Source organism: Garra rufa, chromosome 6 (assembly GCF_049309525.1).
Source record: "Garra rufa chromosome 6, GarRuf1.0, whole genome shotgun sequence".
In the NCBI taxonomy this organism is placed as follows: domain Eukaryota; kingdom Metazoa; phylum Chordata; class Actinopteri; order Cypriniformes; family Cyprinidae; genus Garra; species Garra rufa.
In genome coordinates, this window is record NC_133366.1 from 34,597,265 (window position 1) to 34,625,134 (window position 27,870).

General features: G+C 39.2%; 3 non-coding genes across 3 annotated transcripts; all 3 read left to right on the forward strand.

Moving 5' to 3' along the window:
• Window positions 1–19,743: 19,743 nt before the first annotated feature.
• trnar-ccg (transfer RNA arginine (anticodon CCG)) lies at window positions 19,744–19,816 on the forward strand. Its single transcript has one exon. It is a non-coding gene; the product is annotated as a tRNA-Arg (tRNA).
• Window positions 19,817–25,633: 5,817 nt separating this feature from the next.
• On the forward strand, window positions 25,634–25,706 carry trnar-ccg (transfer RNA arginine (anticodon CCG)). Its single transcript has one exon. It is a non-coding gene; the product is annotated as a tRNA-Arg (tRNA).
• A 482-nt stretch (window positions 25,707–26,188) lies between these two features.
• trnar-ccg (transfer RNA arginine (anticodon CCG)) lies at window positions 26,189–26,261 on the forward strand. Its single transcript has one exon. It is a non-coding gene; the product is annotated as a tRNA-Arg (tRNA).
• The last annotated feature ends 1,609 nt before the right edge of the window (window positions 26,262–27,870 follow it).

The window sequence follows — 27,870 nt, forward strand, 5'->3', positions numbered from 1 at the left end:
CTAAATCATAAAGTTAGAATGCTTAATTTTCTACCCTACAGTTTTGTTTTTGCCTTGAAAACATGTTAAACACAATCGGAGACGATATGACACAAAACGGGCCAGAGACAATTAAAATAAACATGTAAATAAGAGAAAAAAACTGTAAAATGTAAAACATTAAATAACAAATAATGTTGATATTCATTAACCATGTTGATAACAACAATGTTGATATTTGTCTTAAAAAAAAAAATCTATCCATTAATGTCAATCACCTGCACATGTTTTAGACGTCGAAAAAAGTTACATAGTCCGGCGTTCAAATGTTGTCTTGGTTAGATGTCCAAATAGTGGACCTAGGTTGCACGTCGTTTAGACATGCAGAATTGGTCTTGGACCAACGGACGCAATATTGACATAATCTGCATGTCCGTCAGACTTCTAATGTTTAGTGGGCAGCTAATCATTCATGAGGATCTTATCTTCAGAAAAGATTATTTTATTCGCTTACGTCAGAAACAGCGAATCTCTCGAAAAACTGGCTGTTGTTCTTATTACAATGCATTTGGCAAAAGTGTTACTCGCCAACTGGCGACTAGCATGGTTATGCTGCGTTCCAGCCCAGGCAGGTTTTTGAGCCTATAAATCATGACTGTCTTCAGACTATGACTCACAACTTTGTAGCATTCCAGGCTAGTCACTCCAAACTGCCTGAGCGCATTTATTATTATTATTAATTTGATTTCAATGTTATATTGTCCTAAAGTCTATCTTTCCAGCTTGTACCACTTGCATAAACACTGCACCCATAGGGGCTGACATTTTTGTTTTGCGGGCTATGTTACTTCAGAGCTCAGAACTGGGAGTACATCGATCTAGTACGAGTTCACGGGTGGGAAATCACGACTGCCGCTCCAGTGCACTTTCACAGGTAGAGTTTGGAAAAACACGGGAAACGGGTTGCCTGGAACGAAACATTACATACACTTGCCAACGCCGATTTTTACTCGCATTTGGGCTTGGCGAGTGTTAATTTAAGGCCCTGGTAATTAATGACAGAATTTTTGGCTGAACTATCCCTTTAATTAGATTTTTTTTAATAACATAATGAAAGCATTTGTACAGTGACAGTACCATTTCCGCCTACACTTACTAACTCATATTTACTTATGTAATATGACTTCTTTTCATGTTCATAACTTGTGTTCCAGTACCCTCATGGGATACAGAAAGTGTCTGACTAAGCTTTCTTTACAACTTTCTGTTCAAGACTAGATACAGTTGAACAACCTTATGGTGTGTTTTTAATGATGTGTTAATTATTTCATTATTTCTTTATTTTGATGTGCTTAGAGAATGAAGTAGAAGAACAACTGGCCTGTAGACCTTATGCGTCAGAGAAACAAGTGCCCAGCCATCTTTAGAATTTTGTCTTTAAACTTAGTCATTTGTCAGTAGCTCTGTATATTTCTATCCACCTTATTCTTCAACTTGGGTTAGGGTTAGATTTTTTTTTTTTTCTTCTTCTCCAAAACTATACAGTAAAATGACTTGAAAATGAATACAGTAATAGTCAGGGTGACTGTGAACAAGAATCAATTGAGAAAATGAGCAAACCTATAAAGGGTTTTATATATATATATATATATATATATATATATATATATATTTTTTTTTTTTTTTTTTTTCCAAAACTATACATTAAAATGACTTGAAAATGAATACAGTAATAGTCAGGGTGATTGTGAACAAGAATCAATTGAGAAAATGAGCAAACCTATAAAGGATTTTTTTTTCTTTCTCCAAAACTATACAGTAAAATGACTTGAAAATGAATACAGCAAAAGTCAGGGTGACTGTGAAGAAGAATCAGTTGAGAAAATGAGCAAACCTATACAGGAATTTTTATTTTTTTATTTGTATTTATTCTCTCCAAAACTATACAGTAAAATGACTTGAAAATGAATACAGTAAAAGTCAGGGTGACTGAACAAGAATCAAATGAGCAAACCCATGAATTAATTTTTTTTTTTTTTTTTTTTTCTCCAAAACTACACAGTAAAATGACTTGAAAATGAGCAAACTATAAAGAATTTAATTTATTTTTTTTTATCCAAAACTATACAGTTAAATGAAATTCCTGTGATCAAACTAAATTTTCAACATCATTACTCCAGTCTTCTGTGTCACATGATCCTTCAGAAATCATTCTAATATGCTAATTTTATTTTTATTATTATCATCATCATATTTAAACTACTTGAGTCAATTTTGTCAGGATTCTTTGATGAATAGAAAGATACAAAGATCAGCCTTTATCTGAAATAAAGTTTTTTGTAACATTATATACACTATACCATTCAAAAGCTTGGAGTTTTATTATTATTAATCAAAATTGATGATAATGACATTTATAATGTTACAAAATTTCTATTTTTTTAAATGTTGTCTGTATAAACTTTCTATTCATCAAAGAAACCTGAAAAAAAAAACTACTCAGCTGTTTTCAACATAATAATAATAGTAATAAATGTGTTTTTGAGCAGCACATAAATATATTAGAATGATTTCTGAAGGATCATGTGACACTGAAGACTGGAGTAATGATGCTACAATTTCAGCTTTAAAAATCACAGGAATAAATTACACTTTTTACATTTTTTTTTTTTTTTGCTATTTTCCATCAAAACAAAAGAGTATGATTTTAATGTTTCTGATTAAATTCATGTACATAATTTGATAACTTGTATTTTACATTTATTTATATATGTGCGACGTATGTTAACTAAAGTAAAAAGGAGACGTTCCGACAGCTTCTTTACATCCATTTTGACCGCTCTCAGCAACCATACCGTAAGTGCGCGATCAGACGCGCAAACAAAAAAAAGTGCTGGCGTGACCGTGTATTTTCAAGACGCGGCTGGCGTGACCGCAGTGCGTCGGCGGGTATGAGCGGTGGCAGCGCGAGAAGGCTTGCGGCCCCGTGGTGCAGCCGCGGGCTCGGTTGGAGGATCCTGCGGGGCGGTGGTGTCTTGAGTTTCGGCTAGGGATGCTGCGGGATCTGGTGCCGCTTCAAAGACGTTATTCTCTGGATAAAAGGCGATTTCGGACATGTTTGCGGTGGTTGGACGTGCCAAAGCGTTGACAAGACAAGAGATGATGAAGGTAGGATTGTTGTGATATTTATAGGGATTTTTTCCTGCGTTGATTGGATAGGGAGAGCGATTGCTAAGGGTGAATTGGCCGTGTTAATTATCTGCGTGAGCTCCTCCCGAAATTTGTTAATAAAACATCACTTAAAAACGCGTCCATATTCTGGGAGAAGTGATTTCAGTTCTCAGGAGCAGACAGCGCGTAAGTGTCTGCTTAAGTACTCTATTTTCAGTAGGCATTGTTACATTTAGCTGTTGTTAGAAAGTACTTATTCATTTCTATTTATTTGTCTTGCTATTGTTTTCGCTTTAAATAGTAGTTTTGATTGCACTTATTAAAATTTGAATACTAACCCTGCTGGAAAAAACAGCTATGCTGACCAATTAAAACCAGGCTGGTTGACTTGCTAAAACCAGCCAAACAGCCTGGGCTGGTTTTAGCTGTTTTTTTCATCAGGGAAGCCGCCAGTTAAGGGAAGCTTTTGTTATTCTAGGCTGGTTTTAGCTGTTCATAGCTGGTCAGCAGGCTGGTTTTACAGGGGTTTTGCATGTCCTGGTATGACTAGGGCAGAGGGGGGATGCTTTTGAAAAACTTTTTTTCTCTTCCTATTATGTGTCACGTCATGAGATGTTTTTAATACAAAAACTGTCTAATGTGATTATAATTTCATAAAACATTAGTAAGCAAAGTATAAACCGAGCTTTTTGAAACTATTTATGAATTGGTAAACCACTGCGTCGCAAAATGATTCACTGTTTCGAAGCGCTCCAATCGGATCGTGAATCATTTGATTTGATTCACTTGAAAACGAAACTTAAAAGCAAGTAGGCCTACAGTGAATCATTTGATTCAGAGCAGGACTTTAAAGCGCTGATCGAGAAATTTTTGATTTAGACGATTTACATCAGGAGAGCTTCACGGGATGTTTTATCCCCACCGGGAATAAAAATAATTCAGCAAAGGCAGGGATGCATAGACTAGAGCAAATCGCACCCTGCTGATAGTGCCAGCTGATGTCCGCAAACTGTCAAACACGGTACAGCCCTCTGCTTTCAAGTTTATTCCATGTGCCCTCAAATGTTTCATTAAGTTTGACGTGTTTCCCCCTTTACATACAACTGTCTCAACTTTCCTCTGTAGTATCCTCCTCTCTTTCCTGTCCAAGCCCTGGTCATTTCTAGGCTGGACTACTGCTCCCTTTTAGCTCGCTCCCATCATGTACAATCCACAGCCATATCACCCTGCAGCCCAAGACCGGTTGCTCACTGAAGCTAAGCAGGGCTGAGCCTGGATGGGAGACCTCCTGGGAAAACTAGGTTGCTGTTGGAAGAGGTGTTCGTGAGGCCAGCAGGGGGTGCTCACCCTGTGGTCTATGTGGGTCCTAATGCCCCAGTATAGTGATGGGGACACTATACTGTAAAAAGCACCGTCCTTCGGCTGAGATGTTAAACCGAGGTCCTGACTCTCTGTGGTCACAAATCCCATGGCACTTCTCGTAAAAGAGTAGGGGTGTAACTGGCAAAATCCCCTCCACTGGCCCTAGTCAATCATGGCCTCCTAATAATCCCCTTTCATTAAATTGGCTATATCCCTCTCTCCTCTCCACCTGTAGCTGGTGTGTGGTGATCGCACTGGCGCCGTTGTGTTGTTGCTGCCGACGCATCATCCAAGTGGATGCTGCACACTGGTGGTGGTTGAGGAGAGATCCCCCATATGACTTAAGCGCTTTGGGTGTATGGCAATACACAATGAAAGCACTATATAAATGCATAATTCAATCAAACCTCTACAAATGATTCCGAATGCAGCTGCACGACTGGTCTTCAATGAGCCCAAAAGGGCCCATGTCACACCTCTCTTTATCTCCCTGCACTGGCTGCCGGTTGCGGCTCGCATCAGATTCAAGACACTGATGATGGCATATAGAACAGCCACAGGCTCATCACCTGCCTACCTCCATTCACTACTAAAAATCTACACTCCCTCCAGGAGTCTGAGATCCTCTAGTAAAAGACGCCTCATTGTACCACCACAGAGAGGCATGAAATCACTTTCCAGAACATTTTCGTTCACCATTCCTGCCTGGTGGAACGATCTTCCTACCCTTATCCGGAATGCATCTCTTTCGACACTATTTGACTTTAAAAACATTAGTAAAAAACTAGCCTGGACTCATCTAACAATGCTTGATATATGGTATTATGAGCACTTCCTATGTCTATCTGCCTCCTTAGGATGAATCGCTTGTTGTATTCCCCAATTGTAAGTTTTGGATAAAAGCGTCTGCTAAATGAATAAATGTAATTTTTTTTTTTTGCCCTGTTACACTCCCCATTGAAAAACCAGAAGAATGAGCAGCAAGGTATAGCTTTTTTTTTTTTTTTTTTTTGTACCTGTATTATATTACAATTATTATATTATGTAATAATTTATAATATTATATTGCTCTTCTTTCCAAGGTATTTGCATTCTGGGTGGTTCTTGCTGCAAGTAAGTTTGATAATGAAAGATGATTTTTGGTAAAAACAATTAAAATTAATATTTGTGTATGAGAAAAAAATGCAAAAACCTCTGTCTCTGTTTGTCATTACAGGTACATTCATCTCGCTCTCCACTCAGAGTAGGTGGGGGGTTTTTTTTTTTTTTTTTTTTTTTTTTTTCTCTACTTAACCTACATTGAGTTATTTTTTGGTGGTCTAGAGGTTGAAGAAAAACCTGTTACTTGTGACAGAACATTTTTCTCAGTACATACGTGAGATGAACTTCAGACTCGCTATTCGACATGGATGAATCTGAAGGCAAGAGGTGCACCTAGTTAAAAATAAAGTAAAAGAAATGATGTAATAAAAAAATAATAATTATTGGTAATTGTCACATTTTTCTAACTAGTTTTTTTTTCCTCTTTTTTTTTTTTTGGGGGGGGGGGGGGGGGTAATGCAAAAACACACTGTTTTGGAAGATGGTTTTGAGAGTGTTACATTTGCACCTGTCTTTTAAACTACTCCGGTGTTTTCGACCCTTGAAAATGGAGACTTTTGAATATGCTGCAGTGTTTAAGAAAGTTTCCGTTTTCGAAAGTCAAAAACACCGGAGTAGTGTAAATGACAGGTGCAAAAGTTGTGTTTTAAAATGAAAACGCACTAGTAAACAGGACTTCAGTCTAAACGTACCAAAACGGAGAGTTCTGAAAACTATGGCATGGCTGCTCACATTTGCCCTGCATATCCTTGACAACCATGTAAACAATAACATCATGCTCCTTATGAATGGTCATGTGACATGTGTTTTAAGATGTGTAGTGTGGACAGAGATCGTTTCTAAAATGCACTGAAAATGCTAGTGTAAACAAGGATCGTTTTAATTTTAAAATGCACTAGTGTAAACGGGGCTTGAAATGCAACCCCAGAGTTTTCAAACTAAGCGGAGTCTGCAAAAGTCTCAGTTTTCGAGTGTCAAACACACCAGAGTAGTGTAATCAACAGGCGTAACCGTAGCAAAAGTTATACGTTTTAGAACGAAAACGCACTAGTGTAAACGGGGCCTGAAAATCAACCCCAGAGTTTTCAAACTAAAACAGGTTCTGCAGCGTTTTCTGAAGATATAACCCGACAAGTGGGTTTGCTTGTGTAAACCCAAACCAAGTAGGAGGGGTTTGTGCTGATTATAAGGTGCGCTTCACCTGCCCAGAAGAATGGTGTTCAAGTGAGTGACATTTACAAACCAAAACTGCAGTTGACTATGAAAATAATCCAAGTTATTTTGAAGTGTTCTTTTCTACGGTTGAAATCAATATGATCTTTTGTTGGTCTTGTATGACTTTATTATATTTATGCAGCTGGTCATCTTTTATTAGAATGTAGGACACCCTGGTTTGACCGGGATGACCCCAGTGGAAAAGGAGACTATGAGACACTGTCATTGACCCTGGTAACATATCCACTTCAAGTCTGTGCTCAGCCCATCGCCATTGAGGTCACAACCATTAGTGGGACCCCTGTACCTCCAACTGGAAACAATTTTCAAGTGTACAAAGAATGTTTCATACCATTTTACACTATACAATCAGACATCTAAATACAAATTAACACTAAAATGCTTTGCATGTCAACCTACTTTTATGATGTTAACTGAAGCGTTCTGTTTCTGCAGATATGATCCAATTAGGGCTTTGCTTGTGTGAATGCACAACAGAATGGAGGTTGTCAAGACTACAAGGTCCGTTTCACGTGTCCAAAGAGTTTTTGCAAGTATGTATATTTATTCCATAAGATTGAACAACATTAATTTTTTTTTTTTTATTATTATAAACTTTGTGCAATAACTATAATTTTGTAATGATTAACAGCCATCTGCTCTGATTCTGCAGATTTGATCCACAACTGGGTTTAAATGTGTGAATGAACAGCAGGTTGGAGGGGTCTGTCAGGACTACAAGGTCCGCTACACATGTTTGTGCAAACTCATGTCAAACTCCTCATTTGTAGTCACAAACCCCTAAATCTAAATTAACTATTGCATATTATGTTAAACTAAGCTAAGTGCTAGATTAAATGATGAAAAGGAAAACTAAATAAATGTACAATAAACATTTGCTTGCATTACCCATCCTAGCCTTGATTCATGTTGTGTTCTGAAAAGCTTTGTAAGAAACTGAACAATTAAATTCTAAAATCTATTTCTATGATGATCCCTGCATATCAACTAACTTGTGCACGCTTAATGTATATTAGCTTACTGTACCAACAGAATGCAGACTAAAACAAAAAACTAAATTATTTATAAATTATAAATGTGGAATTTAAAAAGTGGGGTAGGTTAAAGGGATAGTTCACCCTAAAATGAAAATTCTGTCATTAGTCACCCTCATGTTGTTCCAAAACTGTAAGACCTTAGTTCATCTTCAGGACACAAAATAAGATAAATGAAATCTGAGCGCTTTCTCACCCTAGACAGCAAGGGTCCTACCATGGTCAAAGCACAGAAACGTATTAAGGACATTGATAAAACGGTCCACTTGATAACCGTGTTTCAACCATAATTTTACAAAGCTACAAGAATATGGCTGCATTCCAAATCGCATACTTCCATACTATTTAGTAGGCAAAAAGCAGTAGGTGAAGAAAAAGTATGCATGAAATCTCAAAATCCACAAAAGAGTAGGCGAGATTTACCTGGATGAAGCACTATTTCTCGCGAGATTCAGGTGTACATATACCTAAGTATCGTTCGAATATGCCTACTTTCCTACTATATAGTAGGCGAAATGGGTACGTGAGAAGAGTAACCACAAAAGAGTAAGGGAGAGATCCCCAGATGCCTGCTGCGTCCCGCCCAGATTTCGAAGTACAGATCGAGGGATACTTTTCTATCCCAGAAGCCCACGGGAGATCAATACGTCATCATCGAACGTGATGGAGAACAGCTACGAGGGTGTTTTCAAAAGTGAGTAACGTTACACTGTTCCTTGTGTTACAATCGCGTAGAACAAACTGTTAAATCGTTTAAGGTGTAACAACAGGATATTTGTGATTTGTTCTGTTAAAAACATGTTTTGTATGTATGGCAAACGGGAGATCCATTAAACACATATATCTCCAAAGTGAATATACATAACCATATACATCTTAAAGATTTACTTTTTTTTATTAGTCCATTCATATTGATCAATTGAGGAGCATTTGTGTTGGATAAAATGCGAGTGTAATGCAGTATTGAGCACATGAAGCACAGATGTGACTTGAATCTTTTCTGGATGTTACAGGGACGTGATGGACGGCAGAGACCAGTGAAGGTGGACACAGTGGTCAGCTGCTTCATCAGAAAGCTGCAGAATTGGCACAGCTGTGTTTATGGCAGTAGTACTTTACAGGCTGTGAACACACGATTGTCAGAACAATTACTTTGAATAAAGCTTTGTTTTATGTATCTTTGACTTGTATTTATTTAACATCAATATTACTTTTATTTATAAATTCACAAATTTATTCATGTTTCTTGTCAGTTAATAAAATATAGCGTTAATTCATTACTTGACTGAGAATTGAGATGTATTCACATTGACTGCATAGTCATATGTCATGCATATGGCATATAAAAAATACATGTAGCTCATTTTACTAAAAATTTAATTAGTGGTTAGCATTTATCAGTGTTATTGTTCATAAGTGTTGGTGTTGTCTAGCAATGCACTCCGAGGTAATCTTAATTTCTAAGTAATACATAATTTTTTGAGTTATGAAGTCCTCTGTGGCTGTGCCATCAAATTTCATGACTGCATCTGCACAAGTCACAAGACAAATAATTAGAAATATGCAAAGGCAATCTGCAGTCATACACTAAGTCCCCATATTTGTAAGCAAAAACATGTTTACTATGCATCCACTGCCAACACTGGATTAATACAAAACCACCTCACCACGTTAAAATTGCCATGGTAGCAGTGCATTTTAAGTCAACTGGGAAGGAAATGTTTGTCCAATCAAATCAACAAAATGGTGTATGCTTGTTGCCTTTACTGATTGGGTTATGATGACGTGCAGCCTATCAAACGCAAGTTCCACCACTGCAATGTTAGCTTTCGGCTAAATCACAAAGTTAGAATGCTTAATTTTCTACCCTACAGTTTTGTTTTTGCTTTGAAAACATGTTAAACACAATCGGAGACGATATGACACAAAACGGGCCAGAGACAATTAAAATTAACATGTAAATAAGAGAAAAAAACTGTAAAATGTAAAACATTAAATAACAAATAATGTTGATATTCATTAACCATGTTGATAACAACAATGTTGATATTTGTCTTAAAAAAAAATAAAATTCTATTAGTTAATGTCAATCACCTGCACATGTTTTAGACGTCGAAAAAAGTTACGTAGTCCGGCGTTCAAATGTTGTCTTGGTTAGATGTCCAAATAGTGGACCTAGGTTGCACGTCGTTTAGACATTCAGAATTGGTCTTGGACCACGGACGCAATATAGACATAATCTGCACTTAATTTGATTGCAATGTTATATTGTCCTAAAGTCTATCTTTCCAGCTTGTACCACTTGCATAAACACTGCACCCATAGGGGCTGACATTTTTGTTTTGCGGGCTATGTTACATCAGAGCTCAGAACTGGGAGTACATCGATCTAGTACGAGTTCACGGGTGGGAAATCACGACTGCCGCTCCAGTGCACTTTCACGGGTAGAGTTTGGAAAAACACGGGAAACGGGTTGCCTGGAACGCAACATTACATACACTCGCCAACGCCGATTTTTACTCGCATTTGGGCTTGGCGAGTGTTAATTTAAGGCCCTGGTAATTAATGACAGAATTTTTGGCTGAACTATCCCTTTAAATAGATTTTTTTTAATAACATAATGAAAGCATTTGTACAGTGACAGTACCATTACCGCCTACACTTACTAACTCATATTTACTTATGTAATATGACTTCTTTTAACGTTCATAACTTGTGTTCCAGTACCCTCATGGGATACAGAAAGTGTCTGACTAAGCTTTCTTTGCAACTTTCTGTTCAAGACTAGATACAGTTGAACAACCTTATGGTGTGTTTTTAATGATGTGTTAATTATTTCATTATTTCTTTATTTTGATGTGCTTAGAGAATGAAGTAGAAGAACAACTGGCCTGTAGACCTTATGCGTCAGAGAAACAAGTGCCCAGCCATCTTTAGAATTTTGTCTTTAAACTTAGTCTTTTTCAGTAGCTCTGTATATTTCTATCCACCTTATTCTTCAACTTGGAAGTAAGCGTATGGGCAAGATTACCGGTTCATTAGCCGCTTTAGGGAAATGACGAGAAGAATAACAATGTGCAGTAAACAGTAAAACTGTTTCCACTACAAATCAGTGTGTTCATAATTATTGTAATATTAAATATGCAAATGCAATATGTAAATAATACACATGGTAATACACACATATTTGCATCACGCAGCAAAACGAGTTGTTTTGTAAAATATAGCTGGACGCGGATGAGACCGGAAGCCAGACAGCTACAATTTACGAATGACCGCGCCCTACTGATGCCTATGTTCCTATTAAGGTATGGGGCCATTCATATGTAAAACTTTTTTTGTTCAATGTTCATTTAGCGTTTAGACGTTTTAAATGAATGCTCTCAAGTTCATAATTTCAAGTTTGTAAAAGCAATGAATCCAGTACGTTGTTTTAGTTTTGCTATAAAGAGGAGTATTCATTGTTTAGTGTAGTTACTGTAGTGTTGTCAAGCAGTATTGATGGTCTGAATTGTTTCAGTGTTCCTGACTCTCCAGAGACCATCGAGAGATCAACAAGAGCTATGGCAAGCCGCTTTAGCCTAAAATATACTATGAGTTACTCATCGTAATTGCATTTTTACTAGTACCAATTCAATTACAGAGCTCTATAATTCAGTTTTTGCTAACAATGCCAATTAGAGCTCTCTAATTTAATTATTACTAGTAACAATTTTACGGTGGCCGAGAAGTGCAAAACAAAACAACAAATCGCAACACAAAAAACAAATTCTGAAAACCAAATAACAAATCCAGAATCAAAATTACAAATTAGAAAACGCAATATCAAATCTAAAAACAAAACGGCAAACCATAAAACACAATAACAACTCCGGAAACAAAATAGCAAGTCGGAAACCACTACGACAAACAAGAAAACAAAACGACAAATCAGTCAAACAGGAAAAGGTGGGTATTTTGTGTGACCAGCGTAGTCGCTGCTGATTGGACGGAACTCCTGTCGATCAAGACATACAGGAAATTAGATTTGAGCAGAGCCGTAGGCTGTATCCGAAATCGCCCCCTATACCCTATTCACTATTCCCTACATTAGTCCACTCGTACTGTTGACTTGAAGGAGTGAATGAAAACGAGTGAGTGAATTCGGACACTAAGTGCACCAGAAGGACTGCCGCTTTTGCATAGTATTGCTTACTGTTTAACAATAATTTAAAACGGACAATTCGAGTAGTGAGAATAAAGGATTTATCTTGAACAATGTCACGGAATTTACGTATAAACCCTGGTTAAACAATTTAATAATCAATTTACAACGAATTTGTACCTGCTGTGTTGTACGCTGTATTACACCATAGACCAGCGCGTTGTAAGATGAACGGATGGATAATTCAGCTGCAGGCGCCATCGTCTGGCGAGACGCGGGAATTCAGTCGGCACGCGACTCTCACAGTGCATTATGGGTTATCTCTAGCTGTTGAGCGTACATCGGTTGTACACTCGTTTTTGCGGTGCATTGTGGGATTGAATGAGTGCACTCGAGAATGTCCACTATGGTTTCGAACACCCAGGGGCGCCGCTAAGGGGGGGTAAGTTAGGACAATTCTAAGGGCCCACGCCTTTAAGGGGCCCCCAGAGATCTGCTTTTGTATGGTAGGGGGGGCCCAACCTCATATTTTGTCATAGGGCCCAAAATTGCTAGCGGCGCCACTGCGAACACCCCTTAAAATGGATGTCCCCTCAAATAGTGCCCTATTTGAGGGTATAGGGGGCGATTTCGGATACAGCCGTAGAGAAGGTCATAGCGGGCAATTGGAATACATTGAGTTAGAGAGACAGAACTGCAATTTTTTGGTATTTAGTGACAATAAAATAATTTATTGACATTATTTATAAAATAATGTATACACGTATACGTAATATACATATGTAGTTGCATAAGTGTTGTTTTTAAAAGATAAAATCCGCTAATATTTGAGGATTAATGAGGATCAGCTATCCTCACCTGTCGTGTTAACATATTCTAGGCTAAAGTTACAATTATAAAAGTCCATGTTTGCTACATAAACGACATTGTGGTCTGTTACTAAGGTAACTTCAGCCTCTATATTATATAAATATATATATATATATATATATATATATATATGTGTGTGTGTGTGTGTGTGTGTGTGTGTGTGTGTGTGTGTGTGTGTGTGTGCGTGTTCTTACAACTTTTAGGTTAGTCAAGTGCAATCACATCTTAATGTTCATTGTCGTTTTACTGATCTCATGTTAAATGTTAAGTTTGATGTCTTACAAGTAAAGATATTTTAAGATTGAGTGAAAATGAATCTTGTTTAATGTTTTTAATCTTGTGCACCCCTCAATTATTAATATCTAAAAATATATTTGTAGTATATTTTAATTGAAAACAACTTAAAACATTTTTACACATTTAATCATATTTTTTATGTATGTTGGCTTTTGTTATGCACTCATTTACAGCAATCAGTTTAGACATTTATAATAAACTATAAAGAATGTTGTCCTTGAACAGTCTCCACTAGTTTGCTGTTGTAGGATTGTAATAGGGATTAATTACACAAATAATTTATAATTTAGCTCAAAGGGAATCGAATATGATTCAATAGGGAATTTGAACAGAATCGCTGTTTTACGGCTGTTTCAGAGTCGACGCGCGATTCATTCACAAGTCGTCTAACAGAAACTCTGCAATGGATATTACTATCCAGAATATAGTGAAAACACTATATATAAGCACAGTAGCAAAATCAGCAGTTTAAGGCAATAACTTGTAAGCACGAAACACAAGATACTTAATAAAAATATGAATTTATTGGATAAACCTAACACATACAAACTAAACTAACATAAACACACGCATTCACACAGGTTGCAGAAAGAGAAAGTGAGGAAAGAATGAGTTTAAAGGGATGAAAATCTGAAGTCCCAAGTGAGCAATATGTGCAATTGCTTAGACCTGAACAACCATCAATCACTTAATTAACCCTCGTATTGAGTCTCTCAAAGAGGTTATTAAACTTTATCAAATGCACCAGTTCAGTTAGAACCTGGAAGTTACTTGCGTTGCCTTTGTGTGAAGGGAATTCCTTTCGTCGCTCGTTCCAGAAAGGGGGTTTCCCGAGGTTGCTGATTGGTTGGTTCTGTGGTCCTTTGTGAAGTCTTCTTGGGCGTTGCCTGATGATGCGGAGTTGTGCGCTGGTTAGAGTTCGGGTCCGCGAAGGCGTTTGGGTCGGTCGCGGCTTGCACAAACTTAACTAGACACGAAACTCTCAACGGAAAGAAATAAAAGAATTAAAGTAATAGATAAGTGTGATGATCTCCTCATGTTTCCTTTAGATGAGGAGGCTGGCATTCAGGCCAGGCGGCGTCGAGACGCCGCGGCGCGAAGCACGTGAAGAGCGTTGTAAGGAGTGAGAAAAGTTGCAAGAGATAAGAGAGAGATTTGAGGGTGTCCTTGGTATTTAAACTCAGCTTTTGGACACCTCCCAAAATGATGTCTTGACCAATTAGAACATTGGCTGAACTCCGGTGGGCTGCTGGTTCCACCTTCCAAACCATAAATCACCATGTTATCTTATTAGTCCCGTGATCCCAAATTCCCGCTCTTTGCAGAGATAAATTTGGACATGATTTCTATAACAAGACAATAATACATTTTGCAAAGAATTGAATTACAGGAACATTTTGAGAATGCGATTTCCAGACCGTGCATATTAAACATCAATATAAACCATTAAACTATTCAATAGTTATCAAAAGGGACATACACAATGAGTGATTAAAACATAATAGACAAATGTGTGGATAACATAAATGATAGGAAATTATGCATAGAAATGATGAGTTTCTCATGAGTCCTTTTTAGCATAATTTTGGGTGCATATATATCTATATATTTATCAACAGGCAGTTTCTTGTGCCATACTGTGAGGGTCTGTTTTCTAAGCTGGGAGGTCAAAAGTTTAGGGAAGGAAGCTCAGTCTTTTGTCCTTCGTGTGGGGGATGACCATCGACCAAACTCAAATGACTCAACTCATGTGAGGTTCATGATATGCATCTCTTTGACCATTAATCTTGGTTACTTGCTCCAAATTTGACAATCTCCTTATTCGAAGGATTTGATTATGAAGAAGTGTCTTTGTGTTAATTTTGCGAGTTCTTAGTAAGCTAGGTTTGCTTCAGGCTGGCGGTCTGGCGCCAGGCTATCAAACGTCAGATTTATGATGGGGGCCTCTTGTGGAATGTGAGTCTGTAGTGTTTTTACTTCTAATCGACTCTCCCAAATTGTTTGATTCGCGCTGATATCCCTACACTGTGCTGCATGGGAGTACATATTTGTATGGCAATTTTTAGTATACACATTGTTTCTAGCAGCTTTACAGAAAATGAATTTATCTACATTATAAATAAGAGTTCTGTTAACAAGTGTATCGGTTTTAAACTGTTAATATGGCAGAAATTTTCTGAAATGAAGCTATACAAATCATGCAGTTAAGTAATGTCATGTAATCAGAAACAATGAACAAATTAAAGCATGATGTGATCATGATGATTACAATGAAAAGAAAATTTATCAGTTTTGTATGTTTATTCAGAGTCGGCTTCATCTGACATCCTCTTAAGGGTTGTGTAAGGGTTATCACAGGTGCTGGTCATCTGAAGTCTTAATAAAAAACTGGATATATTCAGCAAGAGCAATCTATAGATTAACAAATTAGCAAATTGTGATGTAACTATACTTTGGGAACTGGCACTTTTTTACTTCAGGTGGTTCTTGTTCTGAAAGTAGGATAGAGAAGGAGAATAACAGGAGAAATGTTAAGTGATGCTCCATCAAATTTTAGATCCTTCACACAATAGTTCTTTAGTAGTTATGACGTTTAAGTGTAAAAATACAGTAATAATGTGTTTACAATGATTACTGCTATAATACAATATACACTATACATTTTTGGAAAAATTGGCCTACCATGATTCTGAAATGAAAACTGCTCGCCTATTTTAACATTTTCATTCTCACTTAGGTTAATCAATAAATCCAGATCTATTAAACAACTCCCCACCCGCAAAAATCCTTAATTACACAACAATGGATAAAATGGCAGGAAGAGAATGCATAACATCCCGTAAATCTACGAATTAAGTGAGACATAATCTATTAATAATCTGCTTTAATGCAGAAGTTAAATTGATTAGCTGTGCTGATAATATACAGTTCTGTTTTATAAGTATCTTACCATTTAAAAGTCGATCACAGCGGTCTCTTCTGCTGCATCTCTACATATCTTCTAGAACTGTACTTCCTGTATGTCTTGATTGACAGGAGTTCCGTCCAATCAGCAGCGACTAAGCCAGTCACACAAAATACCTACCTATTCCGGTTTGACTGATTTGTCGTTGTGTTTTCTGACTTGTCGTTTTGTTTTCTTGTTTGTCATTGCGTTTTCTAATTTGTCATTTTGATTCTGGATTTGTTTTTTGGTTTTCAGATGTGTTTTTTTGTGTTGCGATTTGTTGTTGTGTTTTGCACTTCTCGGCAACCGTACAATTCCAATTACATAGCTCTTTAATTCAATTCTTACTAGTAACAATTCCAATTAGAAATTGATTTCTTTCTTGATACAAATGAATCCCCAGAAATAAGTTATAGCATTTTATGGGATACTTTGAAGGCGTATTTGAGGGGACAAATTATTTCATATCAAGCAAGTGCAAATAAATAAATAAAAGCGGATTACAGAAATCATGAATAAAATAAATACGACTGATCATCTGCAGTCAACGTCGCCTTCCATAGAACTGCACAAAGAAAGACTCCTGCTTCAAGCTGAATTTGATTCTCTGTCCAGTCAGCATGCAGAAGATCTTCACTTGAGGTCACGCCAGACTCACTATGAACATGGCGAACGAGCTGGCAGGTTTTTGTGTTATCAATTGAAACAATCTGCAGCAGCGGGTTTTATAAATGAAATCAGAAACAGTGATGGCAACATTATTACTGATCAACAGGAAATTAATGACCAGTTTAAATCTTTTTACGAAATTCTTTACAGTTCTGAGGTGAGCGATTCTGAACGAATAGAGGATTTTTATAGTAATTTAGAAATGCCATCCCTCGGGGATTCAGATAAATGTACTTTAGAAGGCAATATAACAACTTTTGAGATTGATAGTGCAATTAAGAAATTAAAATCTGGAAAAGCGCCAGGCCCTGACGCCTATCCAGCCGAGTTTTACAAGACATTTTCTACCAAATTAGCACCTCTGTTGTGTAAGGTATTTGAGGAGGCCCTTGTTTCAAATGCTCTCCCCCTATCCATGACACAGGCGGTTATATCGGTCCTTCTTAAAAAGGATAAGGATCCGTTAAAGTGTGAATCTTATCGCCCGATCAGCTTACTTTGCTGTGATTATAAAATCCTAGCTAAAGTGCTGGCAATCAGAATTGAGCCAGTCATGAGAAAAATAATTCATCCAGATCAAACTGGTTTTATTGCTGGGAGGCAGTTATCTTACAATCTTCGTCGCTTATTTAATGTAATCTACTCACCCAAAAATAATATTAATCCAGAGATCTTAATATCCTTAGATGCCCACAAAGCATTTGATAGGATTGAATATAGGTATCTACTCGCAACACTTAGAAAGTTTGGCTTTGGCCCTGTGTTCTGTTCTTGGATTAAAATTCTGTATACTAGGCCTCAAGCATCCATTCGAACAAGTAACATAATTTCTAAGTGCTTTCCACTCTCTAGGGGGACAAGGCAGGGTTGCCCTCTGTCCCCCCTGCTTTTTGATATTGCCATCGAGCCTCTCGCAATCCTGTTAAGAAACACAGGTGACTTGCCCGGAATATTCAGGGAGGGACATGAGCATAAATTGTTGCTTTATGCAGATGATCTACTCCTCTTCCTGTCTAACCCAGATTCCTCTATAGTCTATACCAAAGGCCCTTACAATTATTTCAGATTTTGGAAATATTTCGGGATACAAAATTAATGTAGCAAAGAGTCTTCTTTTCCCTATCAATGAAAGTGCACAACAAATGTCTTTCCAATCCTTTCCATTTTCAGTAAGCTTCGATAAATTTCTCTATCTAGGTGTGAGTGTAACACGCAGATATAAGGATTTGTTCAATAGTAATTTCAAAACAGCACTGGACAAAGCCAAGCGAGACTTGGTACGATGGTCAACCCTTCCTTTGTCTTTGGCTGGGAAGATTAACTCAATTAAATTGACAATACTACCAAGATTCTTGTTTATATTTCAGGCTGTGCCTGTTTTTATTCCCAAATCATTTTTCAAGGATCTGAATAATTGTATTTCCATTTTTCTTTGGGATAAGAAAATTCCTCGTATAAGAAAAGAATATCTGGAAAGAAAGAAGGAAGAGGGTGGATTGGCAATGGCAAATTTTTTATATTACTACTGGGCAGCCAACCTGCACAAACTGACATTCTGGCTTTCTGATATGTCAAGTGATGAAGCTCCACTTTGGTTACTGATGGAGCAACATGCATGTAATCCAGTGTCTTTACGTTCACTGCTATGTGCTCCAATCCCAGTGAGCAAACACTATTCTACGAATAACCCAATTATCTGTGGATCACTCAGAATATGGTCACAGTTCAGACTTCACTTCAATATTAAACAAGCGTTGCCTTCTGCTCCTATCCTGTTGAATCCTTTGTTTCCACCTTCTCTTATAGATTCAGCATTTCAATTGTGGTCCAGAAACGGAATTATTTGTGTTAAGGACCTTTTTAAAGATGGTATATTTATTTCATTTCAACAGCTAAGAACGGACTTTGAGATCCCTCAGTCTAATTTTTTTAGGTACTTACAGGTCCGTAGCTTCATTAAAAAACACTTCTCTCCTTCCTTGAACCAACCAGAAGGGGGCTGGATAGATGAGTTGTTAAATATGGACCCTTTTCAAAGGGGCATGATGTCTACTCTATACGAGATTATTCAAAGAACCGCCTCCCCATCTCTAGATCATATAAGGAGGCAATGGAAGGAGGAACTGGGAATAGAGATATCAGATACAGCCTGGCAGTGTGCAATAGAATTGATACACTCATCTTCTGTATGTATCAGACACGGACTTTTACAGTTCAAGGTGCTTCATAGGCTCCATTTGTCTAGGAGCAAGCTGGCTAAAATGTATCCGGGGTCAGACTCATCTTGCCCCAGATGTGGTTTGGAACCAGCAGACCTAAGTCATATGTTCTGGGGATGCCCCAGATTAAAAAGCTTTTGGATAGACATCTTCAGAACATTTTCATCTATATTTAATAAAGATATAGACCCTAATCCCTTGACTTCCATTTTCGGTGTAGTGCCGGAAGAAACGCACTTATCAGCCAATCAGATAGAAATGATTGCCTTTTCCTCATTGTTGGCTAGACGCCTGATTTTTCTGAGTTGGAAAAAGGCGAGGCCACCATCTCACAAACACTGGGTTTTAGAGGTGATGTCTTATCTTAAACTTGAGCATCTTAAGTATACTATTCGAGGCTCCTCTGGAAAGTTCTATAGGGTCTGGCACCCTTTCTTATCTTACATTGAGTCATCATGGGCTACTTTTCCATAATTGATCAGAATTGACTTAACCACCCCCCCCCCCCCTTTTTTTTTTTTTTTTATTATTATTATTTTTTTTCTTCTCTCCCTGATGTGGGTGTATATGTGTTTGTAGTTGTGTTTCGTGTTTTGGCGTGAAATATGTGAGTTAAGAACAATGTTGTATATGTTGGTTGTGATTGTTGGAAAATTGAAAATCAATAAAAATATTTTGAATACATGCAGACTTAGGCCAAGCTTGTCAGTGGAAGGCCCAGTGGCCTAATGGATAAGGTATCAGCCTCCGGAGCTGGGGATTGTGGGTTCGAGTCCCTCCTGGGTCGTCTTTGCTGGGTTCGATTTAAGTTTGCAAGAAATGGAAACTCTACAGATCATTGTAATTTAACAAAATATTATCAGACTGTGGACATGCTGTCTTAGGCCATGTTTGTCAAAGGCCCAGTGGTCTAATGGATAAGGTATCAGCCTCCAGAGCTGGGGATTGTGGGTTTGAGTTCCACCTGGGTCGACTTTGCTTGGTTTCATTTAAGTTGGCAAAAAATGGACGCACTACAGACCATGACAGTTTAATCAAATGTTGCCAGACTGTGGACATGCAGACTTAGGCCAAGTTTGTTAAAGAGTGCCCTAATGGATAAGTTATCAGCCTCCGGAGCTGGGGATTGTGGGTTCGAGTCCCACCTGGGTCGTCTTTGCTGGGTTCGATTTAAGTTTGCAAGAAATGGAAACTCTACAGTTCATTGTAATTTAACAAAATATTATCAGACTGTGGACATGCTGTCTTAGGCCATGTTTGTCAAAGGCCCAGTGGTCTAATGGATAAGGTATCAGCCTCCAGAGCTGGGGATTGTGGGTTGGAGTTCCACCTGGGTCGACTTTGCTTGGTTTCATTTAAGTTGGCAAAAAATGGACGCATTACAGACCATGACAGTTTAATCAAATGTTGCCAGACTGTGGACATGCAGACTTAGGCCAAGTTTGTTAAAGAGTGCCCTAATGGATAAGGTATCAGCCTCTGGAGCTGGGGATTGTGGGTTCGAGTCCCTCCTGGGTCGTCTTTGCTGGTTTCGATTTAAGTTTGCAAGAAATGGAAACTCTACAGATCATTGTAATTTAACAAAATATTATCAGACTGTGGACATGCTGTCTTAGGCCATGTTTGCCAAAGGCCCAGTGACCTACTGGATAAGGTATCAGCCTCCGGAGCTCGGGTTTGTGGGTTCGAGTCCCACCTGGGTCATCTTTGCTGGGTTTCATTTAAGTTGGCAAAAAATTAACGCACTACAGACCATGCCAGTTTAATCAAATGTTGCCAGACTGTGGACATGCAGACTTAGGCCAAGTTTGTTAAAGAGTGCCCTAATGGATAAGGTATCAGCCTCCGGAGCTGGCGATTGTGGGTTCGAGTCCCACCTGGGTTGTCTTTGCTGGGTTTCATTTAAGTTGGCAATAAATGGACGCACTACAGACCATTGTAAGGGGAATTTTACAGTAAAAAACACAAGGACCAGATATGAACAAAAACCAGGAGTCAAAGATTCAATCAATCGAAGTCATGTTTACTGAAGAAAATAGTTTGCAGTTTCATCAGCAGAAGTCAGCTTCAACACTCTCGATGGAGTTCGTAGGCCGCTCTGAATACATGTTCAAAACACCAGTAATTATACTCTAACAGAGGTTTATTAATTATCTCAATGCATAGGTTAGGAAGATCCTGATTGGTCAAAAACTTGGATAACTGTAAAATTTTCCACATATGGTAGACAAATCAAAGCTATCAACAAGTGATTACACAGGCGACAAAGATCAGAGGTCAGACACAACAGGCTGTCTCCAGAAGCCCGTTTATGACCCGCAACATCAACAAATGGCAAGAACCTCCTCAGGATGGTCTTTCCGCCGTCACGCCTGATATTAAAGACAGAGGCTGACACACACACACAAATTCACACATAGAGACCTTATCTATCTTCAAGGTTGCCTAGCCAGGCAAGACTCTTTATCAATGTGGCTTGATACACGCACACCTAACAGTTAGCCTCTTGGAAAAATGGAATCAAATCAACAGGATTTCACTAATACAAGTCTAAGGGATATCAAGAACATATGTCATAGATGTCCCAAATCACAGATGTCTTGGTCACAGTTGCTCATGCAATCAGGAGGGTCATCCTGACCTCCTGAGGTGTGATCTCGGTCCCTGAGAAAAGAGAACTTCAACAGACAGAAAACACATTTGGCACACACTTTAATATTTTCTACAAGGCATCTATTCTAGTCACTCAAAATCAACAATTTATAATGTTTAAGAGTTAAACACTGATTATCATCTACTAAAAATCTATAAAAATTAATAAGGATATTAATTTGTAAAAAGGCCATGATGTCTTCCGACTTCCACTCCTTCACCATGATAATTTACTCAAATGTTGCCAAACTGTGGATATTCAGACTTAGGCCAAGCTTGTCAGTGGAAGGCCCAGTGGCCTAATGGATAAGGTATCAGCCTCTGGGGATTGTGGGTTCAAGTCCCACCTGGGTCATCTTTGCTGGGTTTCATTTAAGTTGGCAAAAAATGGACGCACTACAGACCATGACAGTTTAATCAAATGTTGCCAGACTGTATACATGCAGACTTAGGCCAAGCTTGTCAGTGGAAGGCCCAGTGGCCTAATGGATAAGGTATGTAGTGGACCGTGCATTCCAGGGCCCAGTTTATGGCAAGGGCCCCTTCCTGGCCACAATAGTGGACAAAGGTTTGCTACATTTTGATTGGATCTTGGTGGACTAACATAAGCAAACTGTCCAACGCCATCAGATAAGGATGCCAGGACAACTGCCAGACACCTCTTTGAGGGCAAGAAGAGACCTTTGGGACAAAAACCAGGGAAGGACAGAACTTCCTATTGGTCAAGACGCAGTTTTTGCCCTTCACCCACCTTGAGACTGCTTCCTAAGGTTTGGTCCTGTGACAGCCATAAAAATTCCTTAGGATCTCCAGACGCAGCAGCAATGGGTGAAACAAAGAGAGATCACAGAGATCCATCCAAATCCATTCATAACCATGTTTTCAAACCTTGAACTGATGCGAACCATAACACACACATCTTATACTTATTCAAAGAAATAAGTATTCTCACTGACAGCGATGTGTAGTGCAACATCTTACACAAACTCAGCTGTTAATGGACAAATGAATACATGAATGACAGTTCAATCTTTTCCCATCATGTTTGGACTTAATGTGTTCATTACATGACCAAATGTTTTCTGATTGTGTTTTGGAAAATGAGAAATGCACCAGTAAAACATTATTGACACCTTTTTTAACTTTGTGTTTGGACTATGCAAATGACTTCCACAAGAGGAAAGAAGGGTGGGCTACCCCAAGTCCCCCACTCTGATGGAACCAGCCAATCACAGCATGGAAATGGAGAAGCACCAAAATGCAATCTCCTCCTCATCGGAAAGGTATAAAGGTACCTCTCCAAAAGACACTCCTTGTTCTGAGTCTGCTGCCCATTACAGGGAAGGCAGCAACAGATAATCTTTCTGAGTCTGCGGCCCGTTACAGGGAAGGCAGCAACAGATAACGGTTCTGAGTCTGAGCCCCGGCAGGGTAAGACACTAACAGAGCAACAAAGTACTGAGTCTGACCTGCAAGGGTGAGACAATAACAGCTACACAAAGTTCTGAGTCTGAGCCCCGGCAGGGTAAGACACTAACAGAGCAACAAAGTACTGAGTCTGAGTCCCGTCGGGGAAAGACATAACAGTTACACCATGTTCAGAGTCTTAGGCCGCAAGGGTGAGACAGTAACAGATCAAACTTCTTTCTGAGTCTGCGGCCCGTTACTGGGAAGGCAGCTACTGATACCTCCATTCTGAGTCTCTAGCTCCACAAGAGAGAGACACTAATAGACACAACCATTCTGAGCCTACTGTCCAGAGAGACAGAAACAGACGCTCCACGCTTCGAGTCTCCAGATTTGAGGCAGCAGCAGATACGACCACGTTCTGTCTGTGAAGAAAGAGATATTTTCCACGTTCAGAGTCTTCGTCCAGCGAGGCAACCACAGATGCAGCACGTCCTAAGTCTCCATCCGAGAGAGACAAAGCGGATTGACCAAGTTCTGAGTCTCTAGCCGAGAGAGGCAGAAGACCAACAGACATTTGCAACAAGGTTAAGCTCCAGCAAGCAAACCTTCACTTCAGGTACCTTTGCTTGCGTGTTCCAAGCTAAGGGCCTTCAGCACCTACACCAGGGCCACATCTGCGTGTTCCAGATCTTAGGACCCTTTGGTGCTCCAGGAGATCAGCATCCTACAGCGCTTCATGCTCAAGGCTGTCGAAACGGATTCCTGCTCCTTTTCCCACTGACTGCTCCCAGCACAACCAGTGGAAGAATTCACCGCCACCGGACTGCTCAATCAACCACAGATAACGTAAATATCACTTCCAATCCTCTTCCAGAGACCTTGGCATTGTTGTGTACTATCAGTATATGATTTTTCTAATTTACATTAGATATTGTATAGCTGATTGCAGGTGATAACAAATAATAGCTCATTTATTTGTTTAATGCATAGTACGGTTCTTCACCTTATTTGTCTCAGAGTAGCAAGTTTATCTTTCCATAAGATAACATAGCTCTGACATAGCAACACCCAACTGAATCACTCGCATTTTATGAATCTTATGCACTTTATTCCTTTTGCATTTATTGTATTCATTTAATAGTTGATTACTCTTGTCTATCATTTGTTAATAAATTTATTTTATTACACTTGTGTCTTCCTTGTGTTGATAATACAGTGAGAGGTTCTACAAGTTAGATATCCCACCAATCTTTCTTATGTGATGTACTCATAACCGCACATTAAGTGACATGTGATCCAAGAATCATAACGTCATCGGTGATACGAGTACCCATCACTACACTATAGGTGCGTTCCGATCGACAGGGTCCCTACGCAGTGTTCACTGCTCCCTACTCCCTTAGCACGGTATATCCGTTGAAGTGGACTTCGCTGACAATAATCGCTCATTTGGAATGCCCTGGAACGTCATCAAAGCAAATCAATTGCAGGGTCACGCAGATTATGATTTAACATAAATAAATATTGTAATTTATTTTACTTTCAAATTTAAATACATATAAAATACATATAAACGTTTGTATCTAAAAAATATAGGCCAAATGTATATGTTTAGACCGTTAACAGATTAACAGATTTTTGTGGTCTTATCTCACGCACTTTTTCCCCCCACACAGCCTATATTTAACTATCCTGTGGTAACATTAAATAAAACAAGACAGAGCTTCACCCCGCCAGTTTTACTTTCATTCATAAAATACAATATGCAAATGTAACATGAATCGCCATAACTATTCATAAACACTCTAATTTGCATAATAATAACAATATTTATTGCAACCGCTCCATTTCAGAGCCTTTTAAAAAACTTCAACGGCTCTGCTCCATCATTACTTCTAACTGGTGACGCGGTGCGCAATGACAGTTGGGTAGTTTTCCCCGTCCACTTCCTGTGAAGTGAAGTACCGATGTTCCCTTATTCCCTATGCCGTTCGCAGTGCCCTTCGAACTGAACATGTTCGCTCCCTTCGGTTTGGAATCTCACTTAAGATGGCGGAATACCCTGTGAAGTCCACTTCGCAGTCCACTTACGGTCGAATGGAACGCACCTCAATTCACCTTCCTAGTGGGCGAAAGCAGAACTCACTACATAATTGGCGTCCCTAGGTGGGCCAAGTTAAAATGAGTTGAGTCTCCTGTAAAATTCACTACAGGTATCAGCCTCCGGAGCTGGGGATTGTGGGTTCAAGTCCCACCTGGGTCATCTTTGCTGGGTTTCATTTAAGTTGGCAAAAAATGGACGCACTACATACCATGACAGTTTAATCAAATGTTGCCAGACTGTGGACATGCAGACTTAGGCCAAGTTTGTTAAAGAGTGCCCTAATGGATAAGGTATCAGCCTCCGGAGCTGGGGATTGTGGGTTCGAATCTTTGCTGGGTTCGATTTAAGTTTGCAAGAAATGGAAACTCTACAGATCATTGTAATTTAACAAAATATTATCAGACTGTGGACATGCTGTCTTAGGCCATGTTTGTCAAAGGCCCAGTGGCCTAATGGATAAGGTATCAGCCTCCGGAGCTGGGGATTGTGGGTTCGAGTCCCACCTGGGTCTTCTTTGCTGGGTTCGATTTAAGTTTGCAAGAAATGGAAACTCTACAGATCATTGTAATTTAACAAAATATTATCAGACTGTGGACATGCTGTCTTAGGCCATGTTTGTCAAAGGCCCAGTGGTCTAATGGATAAGGTATCAGCTTCCGGAGCTGCGGATTGTGGGTTCGAGTTCCACCTGGGTCGACTTTGCTTGTTTTCATTTAAGTTGGCAAAAAATGGACGCTCTACAGACCATGATAATTTAATCAAATGTTGCCAAACTGTGGACATGCAGACTTAGGCCATGTTTGTTAAAGAGTGCCCTAATGGATAAGGTATCAGCCTCCAGAGCTGAGGATCGTGGGTTCGAGTACCACCTGGGTTGTCTTTGCTGGGTTTCATTTAAGTTGGCAAAAAATGGACGCACTACAGACCGTGATAATTTACGCAAATGTTGCCAAACTGTGGATATTCAGACTTTGGCCAGGCTTGTCAGTGGAAGGCCCAGTGGCCTAATGGATAAGGTATCAGCCTCCGGAGCTGGGGATTGTGGGTTCAAGTCCCACCTGGGTCATCTTTGCTGGGTTTCATTTAAGTTGGCAAAAAATGGACGCACTACAGACCATGACAGTTTAATCAAATGTTGCCAGACTGTGGACATGCAGACTTAGGCCAAGTTTGTTAAAGAGTGCCCTAATGGATAAGGTATCAGCCTCTGGAGCTGGGGATTGTGGGTTCGAGTCCCACCTGGGTCGTCTTTGCTGGGTTCGATTTAAGTTTGCAAGAAATGGAAACTCTACAGATCATTGTAATTTAACAAAATATTATCAGACTGTGGACTTGCTGTCCTAGGCCATGTTTGTCAAAGGCCCAGTAGCCTAATGGATAAGGTATCTGCCTCTGGTGCTGGGGATTGTGGGTTCGAATCTCACCTGAGTCTTCTTTGCTGGGTTTCATTTAAGTTGGCAAAAAATGGACGCACTACAGACCATGATAATTTACTCAAATATTATCAGACTGTGGACATGACATCTTAGGCCATGGTTGTCATTGGAAGGCCCAGTGGCCTAATGGATAAGGTATCAGCGTCCGGAGCTGGGGATTTTGGGTTCGAGTCTCACCTGGGTCGTCTTTGCTGGGTTTCATTTAAGTTGGCAAGAAATGGAAACTCTACAGACCATGATAATTAAATCAAATGTTGCCAGACTGTGGACATGTAGACTTAGGCCAAGCTTGTCAAAGGATGGCCCAGTGGCCTAATGGATAAGGTGTCAACCTCAGGAGCTGGGGATTATGGGTTTGAGTTCCATCTGGATTGTCTTTGTTGGGTTTCATTTAATTTGGCAGGAAATGGAAACACTACAGATCATTGTAATTTAACCAAATATTTTCTTACTGTGGAGATGCAGTGTTAGGCCATACTTGTCAATTTAAGACCCAGTGGCCTAATGGATAAGGTATCAGCCTCCTGTCGTGGAGGATTGTGGGGTCGAGTCCCACCTGGGAAGTCTTTTCTGGGTTTCATTTAATTTGGCAAGAAATGGAATCTCTACTGATCATTGTAATTTAACCAAATGTTGTCAGACTGTGGACATGCCGTCTTAGGCCATGTTTGTCAATCGAAGGGCCAGTGGCGTAATGGATAAGGTATCAGCCTCCTGAGCTGGGGATTGTGGGTTTGAGTCCCACCAGGGTCATCTTTGCTGGTTTTCATTTAAGTTGGCAAAAATGGACACACTACAGACCATGATAATTTAATCAAATGTTGCCAGACTGTGGACATGCAGATTTAGGCCAAGTTTGTCAAAGGATGGCCCAGTGGCCTAATGGATACGGCATCAGCCTCCGTGGCTAGGGATTATGCGTTCGAGTTCTACCTGGATTGTCTTTGCTGGGTTTCATTTTATTTGGCAAGAAATGGAAACACTACAGATCATTGTAATTTAACCAAATATTATCAGACTGTGGAGATGCTGTCTTAGGCCAAGTCTGTCAATGGAAGGTCCAGTGGCCTAATGGATAAGGTATCAGCCTCCAGAGCTGGGGATTGTGGGTTCGAGTCCCACCTGGCTCGTCTTTGCTGGGTTTCATTTAATTTGGCAAGAAATGGAAACACTATAGATCATGGTAATTTAACCAAATATTGTCAGGAGATGTAGTCTTATGGTGCGTTCACACCGGAT